Consider the following 8722-nt stretch of genomic DNA (forward strand, 5'->3'; position numbering starts at 1 on the left):
TCGGCGGCCCCCTCACATCGCATTAGTGCTGTTTGTGTGGGTTGGTACGCTGGTTGAGAGCCCAGGCAGATGACACCATAAGCCTGTCCCCCTGAATGCCAGCCTCTCCTGTGACAGTACGTACATTAACAAAAAAAGGGCTTTTGAATGTGTGACAAAGGTCTTTATGAATTTAAATTGTGTGTGTTTTTTCTCGGCGGTGGGAATCGGCACAGGACCTTAGTCACAGGTCATGTGGTTTAGGGTTACTAAAAGCCTCTACCAATAGAGTTGTGTTGTGCGCTTTTTGCCTGTTTACAAAGCCCTTTCTGCAGCCGCGAGAGAAAGCGCTCGCCCCCAGGTGGGGAGCGGAGACGGACGAGTCGGGTCCCTGGAGGCCGTAACCGGAGGCTTATCAGAGCCCGACACTGTTCTGTAATACTCCTGTGAAAGGCCTTCTCCGCCGCCTCCCAATAGCTGCGTCTCTGGGCAGGAGGCTGTAATGGAGATCTCCATGGCCCCTCGGTAACCAATGAAGGAACGAAAAAAGGGGGGTCTGTCTCAGGACGAGGCGTCCCACTCCAAAGCAGAGATGGGACGGAGGGAGAGATGACACTGCCGCGTAGGCGTGACAGAAGAGAGGAGAGGTCTAATGAGTCAGAGGGAAAAGGCTCGGGTTCTCCTCAGGGGTCCCCTGCCGTGAAGCGTCACCTCACGGGGCGCAGGTGGACACGCCCAGCATTCGAACGCCACCGCATTTCTCACAGGCTCCCCGAGGAGCGCTGGTGTCGTGGCTCAAAAAGATTGGATAAAGACCGGGAAGGTTTACACCAGTTCAATGACATTCAGATTAAAACCGAGACCTTGACGATTCAGTCGGGATGAGTAACCTGAGATTTGCTGATATGAATAAGGCAAATACCCAGTCTTATAGAGATAAATACCGTGTAACTATGAGTCATGTTGCGATGATCAGTTGCTCGCTTCTTGGCTGCTATGCTGACTGCAATCCTAAAGGTTGTTTTGCCAGTAATTTTGCCAGCTGATACAACTGGCGTCATACCATGGTGGCCTGACAGGCTTCCCAAGAAGAAGTTCAAGCAAAATAGAGTGCCTGAAAGGGTGATGAAGCTGATTTCGGGACAGGCCAGGATGATGCATTTATCACACAGAAGCTCTGAATAACTGAATCTTTTTTCAATCTTTTGTGTTTTAAAAAGTATGCAGGAAAAATAGATAATGCAATTCAAAATTCAATTCAATTATCATTACTGTGTGTAACGGTTCCTCAAAATTCAGCCACTTTGCTGAGTTTTTTCAATATCAAAATTCATTAACCCCATGCATTTTGATTCCCAGGAGGATAAAGGGTGTGTAAAAGGAGGTGTTTTATTAATCAAAATGAGAACTGTTGGGTGTTCATATTGTTTGCTGCTGTTTGAAATGCTGATTCTTTTCACACTATTCCATTGAATCATTTCAAAAGAGTAACTTGATAACCTTGAGGGTTTGGCTGCACGTCTAAAACATATTCTCATATACAAAGACATCTTTCCCTGGAGATTTTCAGAAAATGACTTAAAAGATATCCATTTCATACATATATATGATGTCATATGGGATACAGCAAGTGCAAAGTTGTAATTAAACAATAGGGACCTAATTATTGTTGTGTCTTCCTAGCAGATTTACCTTGATATATCAACTTATGGCTGATTTTCTTTTTATATATATCATATTAAAAAATCTAATTATATATTAAAAAATATATCATAAATATTCATATTAGACTCTTAAACCAAAACAACAAATACATTTAAATATAATCTGAAACAATTGTAATAGTTCACCATTTATGCATAAAATCTGTTGATATATGAATCTTCAATGATGCTCCGATGCAATATATTCTAAATTTTGCAATAAATTATATATACATGTTATATATAAATAATGTTTTATATATATATATATATATATATATATATATATATATATATTATATATATATATATATATATATATATATATATTTATATATATATAATTTAGAAATCATTTTATGTAAAATTTGAAGTACGACAGTAACTTATGATTGGCTGAGCGCCAAAGCCAGTAAAGCCCTCTACGTGCTGTCTATGTCTACGTGGTGTGAGCGTGTTTTATGCAAATTACTAGCGGTTATTAAACATCCGGATTCAACGATTTTACAACGAAAGTAAGAACATATTTACTCACCTGTTGAGAACTTTTCTACACACAAAGCAGACACTAATATAGAGCACATGTGTTACCTCTGAGAAGAATTCCATTAGAGAGTTTGAAACGTAACGTCTCACGTGTGCTGCAGCCCTAATTTCCCACATCCGTCCTCATAAATCATTTCTTCAATACCTACCTGGTATTTTCTTTGACAGAACAATTATTTATAATTAATAACAAGTCTTATATGTATCCTGTCAACTTCAACTTAACTGCTATTAATTCTCAAGGGTTAGGGTTACATCATGCAAGAGCATTGCTCTTTAAAACTAACGTTACTTCACCTGAACTTTTTCATCATTAACTCTTGGTCGGCTGCCAAAGTACAGTACTTAGAATTTTATAGCGTGCGTCCACAATCAGTGTGACACATAGAGAGGATGAAAAATTTAGCATGACTAGAAGTTAAGCGTTTAATTAAATATGGAGAAACCCAGTGAACAGGAGTCACTCTCTTAAAGTTGATCCAAATGCCAGACTGTCAAAATAAGGAATCACTATAGCATTAAAAGTAGAACATAAATGGCATGGTTTAACATAGTCATTCGTCCTTTATCAACCTTATCTTAATTCAGTATATTAATTCAGTCTTAATTGCATTTTGTGGGAATCTTATTCACGTGTTATTGCAGTTGGTTTTAACAACAAACATCTGATAGGCCTACCTTTTTTCCTAAATTTAATGGTCCTGTCGTTACCTTTGCTCAATAAATTTGCATGGTATGAGGTCTTCATAAAAAGTTCCACTTGAACCACATATTTGAAGAATGAGGCATCTTTGAAATGCAGTGCTAAAGTGACTAGTTCCTGTCTTTAAACAGGATCTCTTTAATCTTTAAACAGTCTTTTTTTTTAAACAAACCACAACTGGAAATTGCTTCTAAGCAAGGAACAAGGCAATTCACATGTGCTTCAAATATGTTAAATAGTTTTAGATTTGGTAAAGTTTGCATTAATGCCAGCACAAATTTATGAAACAGATACTGTATATAATGCCTGAGAAACATAATTTCTAATTAAATTTAATAACAGAGCAGCTCACCTACAGTACCGTGCCAAGTTATTTATGATAAAAAGGGCAAAACAGCTCTGAGCAAAGCTGAAATGCTTGCAATAAGGCATGCCAACAAAGTTCTCCCAGGCTGTTGCACCTATTTGTGTGAAATTCGATTGTCAATATTTTTATTGCCAAATTTAAGTACATTTCACTCTTGATTGGCATTTGATGGGTTTGTTAAATCCTTTTGCTTTCTACCGCAACACATGCACTTGCAAGTATATGATCTTCCTATCTTTTCCTGTCTTCTTCATGCATGTCTGACTAACATTTAAACTTTTTGCCATAAGCAGAATGCAACAGGTTGGTGGGAATGTATGAAATTATCATCCTTATATGAGTACTTACAAGCACTGACAGATTAAAAAACACAACAACTTAAAACTACTTTTCTGCAAAATGCGTGAATGTCCAAGGATAAATACTAGATTGTCAAAAAAGTAGGCTGCTTGATTATTATTGGTAATGCTGTGCAGCTTTTATGCTTTTCAATTCAAATTTTTAACTTTTATGTATTTATTTTCAGAGCTACTGGGAAAGGCTGCAGTTTCCTGTGATTATCATATAAGGAAGTAAGGACATCATATCGGATGTGAGTTGATCAAAAGGAAATTAAAGCATTTTTTTAAATGTTTTTTAAACTAGAACATAATATATATTGTGCAAGTATATTATGCTAACGACAGTTGGAACCAGCTTCCAGAATAGATCAGGTGTGCATCTGTTTAACTGTGCATTTAAATCATTTTTAATAATTTAAATTTTTTATCTTTTGCTTCTATTATTGTGATTATTTTTATGATTATTTTAATTCCTTTTTATGCAAAGCACTTTGAATTACCATTGTGTATGAAATGTGCTATAAATAAACTTAAAAAATAAAGAAAATAAAACAGTTTGTGATGCATATTAAAATATTTTCATGTTATTACTGTATATTTATACAGCCTTGTAAAAACAGTATATATACTACAAGTAAACTGTTTTTGTACATTGTATAATAATAATACATACATTTATACAATATACAATAATAATTTAAAATACAAAACTGAAATAATGACTGCTGAAAATTCAGATTTGCATCACAGGAATAAATAGCATTTTAGAATATGGTACAAAACATTGTAATAATATTTCAGTCTCACTGTTTTTACTGTATTTTTGATAAATGCAGCCCTGATGATAATAAGATACGTCTTACAAAGGCATTTAATAATCTTAAATATTTGAAAATTTTGACTGGAAGTGGATTTATAAATTTAATATTTTTATATTGTAATATTATTACATATTTAATAATTTATATACGTGATTACTCTGAATTAAAATATATAGAAATATTCAACAAAAATGTCAGGGTCACAGCTTTTGATCATCATGCATTTTAACAGCATGAAAAAAAGCTGCTTTGACATTTTGATGTCATCCTTTTTGTATTTAACAGGGAAGTGGCATCAAAACATGATTTTACTGAACCATGAAACAGGAAGGTGAGTAGAATCGTAGCAAATACTTATGAAATTTAATTATCAAAGATACTGTTTTGGTAAAAAGTTGGAATCTACTTTGAATGGCAGTGCTAATTGTGGTATTTTAAACAGGGTTTTCATGGGAATCATAGTAACTGCACACAATGCACAAGTTACTTTTCATCAGTATTTTAAAAGTTTTTCCATTAGTGTTAGAGAAACACAAAACCTTATAAACCCTGATCGTCAAATGCTGCCCATGGATAGAATAATTGCCATTTCTCATTATTGAACATGACTCATGTATTATATCCCCTTGGCGGTCTTAGGTTTCTTGTGTTAAGCCTATACTGAAGCATTTAAAATCTTTACAGGTTTGGCAATACTTCATCTTTGCAGCGCTAAGGCATTCTCTTACACATATATGCATCTAATAGTGTTAATTTCAGTGCAGAAAGAATAAATATAAAATGTAATTCCCTTTAAGCACTTCAGTAACCATAACCATAAAATATGACCGGTTCAATGAACTTTGTCACAAATGTAATAATTTAGCAGCTTCGCACCAGCTGCACTGAATGCCTGAGAAACTCTAATAATGGTATGCAGAAAAACTGCAAAGATTTTGTGGCTGACAAGCAATTACACCTTTACAGCCCTTGATGCAGAGTCAAGTGTCTTTTTGATCTTTACATTAATGATCTCACCTGACAGAAAATTGACTTTGTTTCCAATGTTAGCACTGTGGGAGCTGAAGCCTCAGCCCAGTCACCCTAAAGGATTTTAACTTGCTTGAACTCAACATGCATTTACTTAACAGATGTATCTCCTGTTAATTATTAAGCAATGTTTACCCACACTACAGCAGCGGCACTAGAAAGCCCTCAAGGCAATCGCTAATAAGATCCAATGTAGAATTTTGGCTTTCAACGTAGAATGATGAAATAAACAAAAACACAAGGATACTGTACTCCCTCTCTGACAGATCTGTATTGCTGTGGAAGTGCTCACTTTAAAAAGCATTCATGAACTCAGGGAGCAAAACATGCAGACCACCCCCCCACCACACACACACACAAATGAAATCCCTTAAAGATCTTCAGAAATGAGATCAAATTGAGTCTTTTGTCTGCTCTCAAATGTTCTTTTGCAAAAAAAGGATATCTTAAAATTAACTGTCTGAGCTTTTCAAGCCACATTTTATCGCTCTTTATTCTATATGTAGCCTGTGTCAACAATTTGTTCCTAATTCTTATATCTGAAGATAACATTTTTATTTCTCTAATTTAGGAGAGGCATCCGCGATAAAATTGATACATTTACCTGTGAACTCCTGAGATCTAGGAAAGAAACATTTCTGGAAACTCAACACCAGGTAAGACCAGGGAGTGTTCTGAACCGATTAGAAATGAGAGCTACGGGGTTAAATGAATATACATGTTTACATAATTTGTAAATCTTTCATAATCGAAATATGAACATATTCTGGATTTTTTGCACTTGAACCCTACATATGATGCAATCGTGCAACTGACTAACACGCGAACACGCACACAGGGATTACATTGTATGTATCTGATCAGATGTTATTTGTCAATTTGTATAATCAGAAGGGCTTAAAGTGAAACAGTTGTTGGATTAGGTAAGGGGTGTGATGGATGTTTGGCAAAAAAATGGTTTAGAAACAAAGTAAATATGATTAAAATAATAAATCATTTACAAAATTGAAACTGATGTACATGTTTTTCATTAGTAGTGGGTAGGTAGTGAGAATGGCACTTTTTGTATTTTTAAGTTAGTTACTGGATAAGTAGTAGTGTATTTGAGACATATAGCACAAACAAACAGCATGTTTCAACACTCCCCAGTCTCCTTTATACTGAACAACTTCTGCAAAGCTCTTACCGATTACTGATTTTCAAAGAACACATTTAGAATTATTTGATTGTTTTAACTGTCATTATTAACTCACCATGACAGGGGTAATACTGTTCGTTTGTAAGTGTATTACAGAGTAAATAATAAGACTAGACTTGTAAAACCTCTCGAACCTGCCAGACAGTAGTTAAGTAAATTGAAATGTCAATGTGAGAACATTCATAAATGCCTTCTCTCCAGTCTTTTCGGTGCCTGCTTGTCTGTGGAATGAAATCACATGAAGCCGATATCAAATGCACATTATTCGTGGAAAACCAATTTATTTATTTTTGCCCAGCCACCAAGCGGGAGCAGCCTTAATGTAATACAGTAAGTTCTGAAAAGGCCATTTAAGTCTTTTGGGTGTTTTTGCTAATTATCTTTAATCTGTGCAGGACAGAATATCATATATTTGCTGTGTTGGGACAAGGACAGCTTGCAAGACAATTTTCCCTTTTTATAGTTACTGAACAATAGCTGTAAGGATAGTTAGCTTAACAACCAGATGGCTTGTAAAGTTTAGTTTACCTTCCATATATTGTCAGCCATGTTAAAATAGTGGGACATATAATGAATATGAACATACATGTATAATGAGTGGATTCAAACGTACATACCTTAGCTGGTTGAGTGTGAGTATTCTAGTAGCACTTCCACTATTAGAGAGTATAGCAACAGTTTAATTGTAAACAAAGCAACAAACCTTTATGCTGTATATTCAACAGTTTATTTGGGTTTTCCTCCTCTGACTTGGCCGGTATATACAGGTGCATCTCAATAAATTAGAATGTTGTGGAAAAGTTAATTTATCATTTTTCAGTAATTCAACTCAAATTGTGAAACTCGTGTATTAAATAAATTCAGTGCACACAGACTGAAGTAGTTAAAGTCTCAGCTCTGCGCTGTCTCTGTGATGATCTTGGCTCACATTTTACAAAAAGCCTCCAATCTCAACAAATAAGAATATGGTGACATGCAAATCAGCTAATCAACTCAAAACACCTGCAAAAGTTTCCTGAGCCTTCAAAATGGTTTCTCAGTTTGGTTCACTAGGCTACACAATCATGGAGAAGACTGCTGATCTGATAGTTGTCCGGAAGACAATCATTGACACCCTTCACAAGGAGGTTAAGCCACAAACATTCATTGCCAAAGAAGCTGGCTGTTCACAGAGTGCTGTATCCAAGCATGTTAACAGAAAGTTGAGTGGAAGGAAAAACTGTGGAAGAAAAGGCTGCACAACCAACCGAGAGAACTGCAGCCTTATGAAGATTGTCAAGCAAAATTGATTCAAGAATTTGAGTGAACTTCACAAGGAATGGACTGAGGCTGGGATCAAGGCATCAAGAGCCACCACACACAGACGTGTCAAGGAATTTGGCTACAGTTGTCGTATTCCTCTTGTTAAGCCACTCCTGAGGCATCTTACCTGGGCTACGGAGAAAAACAACATTACAAAAAACCAGTGACACAAAACAAACTTTTAATAAAAAAGCAATTTAATAATTTCATTTGGAAACCAAGGTCCTAGAGTCTGGAGGAAGGGTGGAGAAGCTCATAGCCCAAGTAGCTTGAAGTCCAGTGTTAAGTTTCCACAGTCTGTGATGATTTGGGGTGCAGTGTCATCTGCTGGTGTTGGTCCATTGTGTTTTTTGAAAAAAAAAAAACACCGCACCCGTTTACCAAGAAATTTTGGAGCACTTTATGCTTCCTTCTGCTGACCAGCTTTTTGAAGATGCTGATTTCATTTTCCAGCAGGATTTGGCACCTGCCCACACTGCCAAAAGAACCAAAAGTTGGTTAAATGACCATGGTGTTTGTTTTCTTTACTGGCCAGCAAACTCACCAGATCTGAACCCCATAGAGAATCTATGGGGTATTGTCAAGAGGAAGATAAGAAACAAGAGACCAAAAAAATGCAGATGAGCTGAAGGCAACTGTCAAAGAAACCTGGGCTTCCATACCACCTCAGCAGTGCCACAAACTGATCACCTCCATGCCGCGCCGAATTGAGGCAGTAATTAAAGCAAAAGGA

At 36.1% G+C, this 8722-nt stretch overlaps 1 long non-coding RNA gene across 1 annotated transcript; it reads left to right on the forward strand.

Annotated features, from left to right (window-relative positions):
- Positions 1-2115: 2115 nt before the first annotated feature.
- Positions 2116-6313, forward strand: LOC122135735. Its single transcript, XR_006153660.1, has 4 exons — positions 2116-2197; positions 3825-3890; positions 4746-4791; positions 6061-6313. It is a non-coding gene; the product is annotated as an uncharacterized LOC122135735 (long non-coding RNA).
- The last annotated feature ends 2409 nt before the right edge of the window (positions 6314-8722 follow it).

The sequence above is a fragment of the Cyprinus carpio genome, chromosome A25 (genome assembly GCF_018340385.1).
Source record: "Cyprinus carpio isolate SPL01 chromosome A25, ASM1834038v1, whole genome shotgun sequence".
NCBI classification, from domain to species: Eukaryota; Metazoa; Chordata; class Actinopteri; order Cypriniformes; family Cyprinidae; genus Cyprinus; species Cyprinus carpio.